A 5,952-nucleotide genomic window follows, 5' to 3' on the forward strand; every position below is an offset into this window, starting at 1 on the left:
TCAGGAGGGTGGAAGGTCCAGTAACAGCTTGTGTCCGTATCTAGTACTGAGCAAGCAAAAGAGGGGTTGCTGAACTGTTCCTATGGAGAGATAGGGAAGTTTTAGCTGGCGTGACCAAAGGCGTTCGTGTGACACCCCAGGGCATCCATTATGTTGGATGTATTTGCCTCACACACCCAGAAGGGTGTCATGCTTCATCATCGGCGTTTGCTCCTCGTCGGGGAGGCGGTGCAACCCCCGACGGGCTCACCTCAAAGAGGGGCTCTTTGGCGGAGATCTTTTTATCCAACAGCCTTATGATGAGGTGGGGGTGTGTGGGCAGGATGGTATGTTATTGTGATTGGGAGATTAAAATGTAGCAAGGGGTACCGGAATTCGCTTTATTCTGGGGTCCCCTGGCTGCGTCTAAAATGTGGGGCTAGCTCGCTAGGTGTCAACAGGTTAACTCAAGTGATCCTAGAGGAGACTAGAAGTGAAGGTGGTCGACATGTTTCTCGCAAAGGGTAAAATCACCCGCGATTCATCAGGACCTTTACAAAAGTGAGGAAAAGGAAAAACAACAACAACATGCTAGTGTCATGTATGTGGTGTATGTTACCTCTGTGGATTCTCCTATGCCTATTGGTCAAGGACTACTTGCCACATGAGGGATCGGCGGGGCAGATCTACTCTAGTATCTACTCGAGCTCGGCGGTGATGGGTAGGTCTCCCCACGCGGACACTGGTGATTTGAGCTACAATTCATGGGCTCATCCCTGATGTTCTGCCCCGCCGATCCCTCATGTGGCAAGTAGTCCTTGACCAATAGGCATAGGAGAATCCACAGAGGTAACATACACCACATACATGACACTAGCATGTTGTTGTTGTTTTTCCTTTTCCTCACTTTTGTAAAGGTCCTGATGAATCGCGGGTGATTTTACCATTTGCGAGAAACATGTCGACCACCTTCACTTCTAGTCTCCTCTAGGATCACTTGAGTTAACCTGTTGACACCTAGCGAGCTAGCCCCACATTTTAGACGCAGCCAGGGGACCCCCAGAATAAAGCGAATTCCGGTACCCCTTGCTACATTTTAATCTCCCAATCACAATAACATACCATCCTGCCCACACACCCCCACCTCATCATAAGGCTGTTGGATAAAAAGATCTCCGCCAAAGAGCCCCTCTTTGAGGTGAGCCCGTCGGGGGTTGCACCGCCTCCCCGACGAGGAGCAAACGCCGATGATGAAGCATGACACCCTTCTGGGTGTGTGAGGCAAATACATCCAACATAATGGATGCCCTGGGGTGTCACACGAACGCCTTTGGTCACGCCAGCTAAAACTTCCCTATCTCTCCATAGGAACAGTTCAGCAACCCCTCTTTTGCTTGCTCAGTCATGATCTGTGCCACCTCACGGTCACACTTCTATGCACTTCAACTGTTGCTTGTCAGAAACGTTAAAGAATGTAGGAAGGGCGTCCGCACTGCAGCCAGGTGGGCAAGTAGAGGATTTCATTAACAAAGATGGAATTTCTGCCAATTCTGTCCTTAAGAAGGGACAACAACTTAATCGGTACGCGAAGGGGAGTAATGTGCCTCATTTAAAGTGCTTAACTAAACACCACAATGTTTTATTATATTTATGTTGCAATTTATTTTTAGGTCGAGTCTATAGTGGCAGCGCGCATGCGGTGCTCGCTTTGCGAGGCATGCAGTATACACTACGGAGTGAAGCGTCGTGGAAGCTCCGCCCAATCTTCGCCCATTGGCTTGTGTCTTCGTCCTTCTGATTCATTTTGAGGCTTGTTAGTCCCTCCTTATGACCGCTAAGTCGTCATGTGTCACCTCTTATAGCTATTGGCCCCTTTACTTCTCTTGTTACACAGTACGTGTTCTTAAGTAGCACTATTTATATTATGGAGCTCCTCACCTGAAAACGCAGTCTGCCCTTGTCGGGGGAGGCAGTGGTTTCTTGCTGCCTGGGCTCTGCGGCTGCGTTCCCGACAGCTTTCTGGTCTCTGCGCAGTTTCCCTCCGTGGGGCAACCCTTTCCCTATGTGGGCAGCTCTCCAGAACTCTCCCCCTCTCGGGTTCCCCTCTCCGCCACCCTTGGCCTCTGCGTCCTGTTCCTCTGTGAAGGTGGTTCATCTGCAGGAAGAGACGGGCGAGCACAGTGCGATGGATCGGGGGAAGAGCATGGTCTTGGGGGGGCGAGGAGACCGGAGTCTATCAGGCTCTTGCAGAGTCTGTCTCCACACGCTCTGCCTCCTATAGTACAGGGTGTGGGCCCCAGTGAGCACTGCACTAAGGCCTCCTACCGGGGGTTCACTTGCACCCAACATCCCCGGTGTTAGCCATGAGCAGGGTCAGGTTGGGGTCAACTGGGACAAGATGGCCTTAAGCTGTGCACTCCAGTAGATGCCAAAGAACTCCCCAGTAACAGCATAGGAGGCAAGATAGCCCCGGTGCCTCCAGCCACCCACCTTGTTTTTAGGGTACAGATACCTATAGTTGTACTGCGTGTAGGCCGAGTACATGGGATGGTCATAGCCTTGATAGAGCGCTGATAGCACTCTAAATTATATGGGTGCACAATACTCATGGTTTAAACACACTGACAGTAATTCTTATCGTTTGCAGTGTTTCACGATTTTTAAGATAGATTTATTCGAGTCATATTAGCATCAAAATGTAGTGTGAACATTTAAGTAGGCTTTTGTATGTATTAGAGAACTTATAATTCCTGTATGTGTAGCGTGCTGGATGAAAATTATACTTGTGTAATGTAATTTGCATTTAGTTTAAGTTGAATGAATTGTAGGCACCAACTGTTGGTTGTTTTGAGTTTCGTTTCTCCTTGGTTGCTCAAGAATTATAATTAAATGAATCCTTTTTGTGTTAGAAGACAGTATGTTCCCATCCAACCCCAGGTGCAGGAATTCAACCTTATTATTCTTAGATTTCAGGAGATACCCAGAATGTCTTTGAAGAAGTCTGGAAGGCGGAAAGGGAGGACGCCTTTCGTGTCTGGCCTATCTGGGAACCAAGGCCACTGGAAGAAGAGTCAATTTATTTTTTAAATTTTTTTTATTGGTTTCATATCAGCTAGTTACAAAATACCATATACAATGTTGAACACTTTCTTCACACATCAAAATCTCCCTGTAAACCTTCCCTAGCACATCTCGGTGGAACCGTCAAGTAATACAGCTGCTTTTGACACCATAAGGATTCGGCTACGTGCATATAACCATTCAACAGTTCTCAATGCTGTAAATCTTATCTACTCTACTTATCCTCTTCCTAACCCCAACCCCAAACCCTCCCTAGCCCTCCCCACCGGTGTGTGATACATTAAGCACTTAATTCAAATCTCACATTGTGATTTAACTGCAACCCAGCGTTTCCCCCAATGTACCTATAAGGAGACTCTCTCATGTATGATAATCTTCACTTACTCCTCATCTGAGTAGCGATCATTCAACGCCTGTACTAGCCTTTCCCATGCGTTTGCAGATTTTAGTGCTTTCTAATTATTCAGACATCGCGCTTGTTGAAATCTGAGTGTATTCTAGCCACTGCCCCATTTTTGCATCTCAGCCTTCCATCTCTTGACATTGGGGCCCTCTGTTGACTTCCAATGCCTTGTTATTTGTCTTTTGGCTAGCAATAACCCCATGTCCACAAACTTGCTTGTCACCTTCGTCTTGGTAGTGTGAGGGAACCAATGCAGTATACATGTTGCCATGTTAAATGTTAAGCGTCTCTCCGTGATCACATTCAACATGCTCCCCACTTCATCCCAATAACCTCCTAATTTGGGGCATTTCCATAGCATGTTTTCTTGCTCCACCCCCTCACTCTTGCACCTAGGGCATGCCGCGTCTTCCATCCTAAAATATTTCTTAAGCCTACCCGGTGTTAGATACGCCCTGTGTAGTATAAAGAAATCCACCAATTGGAATCGCGCATTCCTCATGCCTTTCAAAGCTCTACGTATTATCTGGTCCCATGTGGTTTCTGGTATAGGTTTCCCAATGCCCGTTTCACATTTTAACCTCAAGGCATCCAGTGGAGCCAGTCCCTCATTCAGCCTCCTGGAGTACAGGCACGTGACCGCTTTAAAAGTCCCCGCCGCCATCACTATATACTGGCATGCCATCGTCGTTTTGGGTTCCGCAGGCCCTTCTCTCCACGGCGTGTAACAAGAATCCTCCCCTAGGCAGATCATATCTCTCCTGGAGAGCCTGGTAGGACAGCAAAACCCGTCCTCATATAAATCCCCAAGTACCTGGATCCCAACCTGTTCCCAGTCCATCAAATATGTCCAATCGCCCCCAGGGGGTAGGGCAGTGATCATCCCCAATGGGATTTTGGGAGCATATGGATGTAATACTCCAGCTTTACGTTGACTGAGATTCCAGCAAAACCGCAGGTGGAAGAAGAGTCAAATTAAAGTTTCTGTGGAAACTTACTGAAAGAGGGTGTCCATGAATGATGTATTGTGGGTTGAACATTGTCTTTTTGTATAATACGCAGGGACAATTTGTTAGGACCTCTACTTATTTCAGAGGAAAAGGAGCATCTTAGAGCGAGCTCCGTAGCTTTAAGCTATCAGACCCATTTGACGTGAGTACTTCTTAGGAAGTCAACACGTGCTGACACCTTTGGGATAGGATATTGGAGAAATAGGTAGGACTCTCATTTAGAGTAAAGTAGGGAAAGATACTTTTGTTTTTCTCTCAAATGAAAAGAGAATTGGACTCAGCTTCTATCCTTTTTTGTATTTTGATTTTGGAGTTCATCATCTTATGCCTCTTATGCCGAATGAATTATATACGTAGACTCGGCTCTGTATTGATTTTTATGTACCTATATAATGTGATATTGAGGTGTGTTTATATTCAATTATTTTTGGCCTTATAATAAATCCACAAACTGGAAATCGGAGTCTGTTGTCCTTTAAAGCATGTCTAAATTGAAAGTATAATCCTGAATTGTTTTACTCCCCTCTACACTTTTTAGCAGGCAACAAAAGACCATCTGCTTTAAATTTTGTAGGGAAGGTAAGGAGCAAATTTAGCATCGGCAGCCTCGTCCGATAGCATAGCCATAATGTCTGTCCCAGAGGCCTAATTAAATAAGGGAGGCAGGTGAAGTATGAAAATGGCTCAGTTCTGCAACCCCACCTACAGAGACAGACCCCTAGACTCAGCATAAGCGCACAACAGGGCCTAAAGCGGATAACACAAAGTTGTTTTACTTCTGGTCTGGAAAAGCGTCTTGTTTAGCTGAACCCGTCCCTACCGTGTACATTATGCGAGTAGTGAAGTACTTATTATAGCTTGTCGCTGGAGGCAACTCTGTATCATGAGATGTTACCTCGCTAAACAAATGTTGCCTAAGTGTTTCTAGTGGCACTGAAACGGACATAATTGATAGGGCAACAGTATGTTAAGTTAATCTATTGTAAATGTTTATTTTCTTAAAGTGGATCGATGTTGACCTGATATTACCATGGTGTTCTCCGTGGGTGTTTATTGTTAAAACAGAACTTTGAAATTAATTAAGAATACAGGTACCTAGTTTGAGCACAATTTTAGCTGTGCAGGGACAGGCTACTATTGCTACATTATAATCGCGATTGCAGACCTCTGAAGTTTTAAGCCCAAGCGTGACTAGTGCATTGAGTCCATGGGTTTTCTTTGCATTGTGGGATTTCCAGCCTTGATTTTATACGGGCCGGCAGCATTACCAGTACAAGAATGCATAGTAAAACCTTGGCACTATGGGGCATATTACCAACGTTAAGCAATATTTATCGCTAACGATGCTTAGCAACGAATTTTTTAACGCTAAGCATCGTCAGAAATTATCGCAGATAAACCTTGCTATTATCAAGGTTTATCGCAAATGCGATAAAAAACGGCCGCAATGCATGAATATCGCTGAAAAGTCAGCGATAT

General features: G+C 45.6%; 1 pseudogene; it reads right to left on the reverse strand.

The window, feature by feature from the left end:
* Window positions 1-1,896: 1,896 nt before the first annotated feature.
* LOC144760266 (zygote arrest protein 1.L pseudogene) lies at window positions 1,897-5,100 on the reverse strand (annotated as a pseudogene).
* Window positions 5,101-5,952: the final 852 nt, after the last annotated feature.

The sequence above is a fragment of the Lissotriton helveticus genome, chromosome 1_1 (genome assembly GCF_964261635.1).
Source record: "Lissotriton helveticus chromosome 1_1, aLisHel1.1, whole genome shotgun sequence".
Classification (NCBI taxonomy): domain Eukaryota; kingdom Metazoa; phylum Chordata; class Amphibia; order Caudata; family Salamandridae; genus Lissotriton; species Lissotriton helveticus.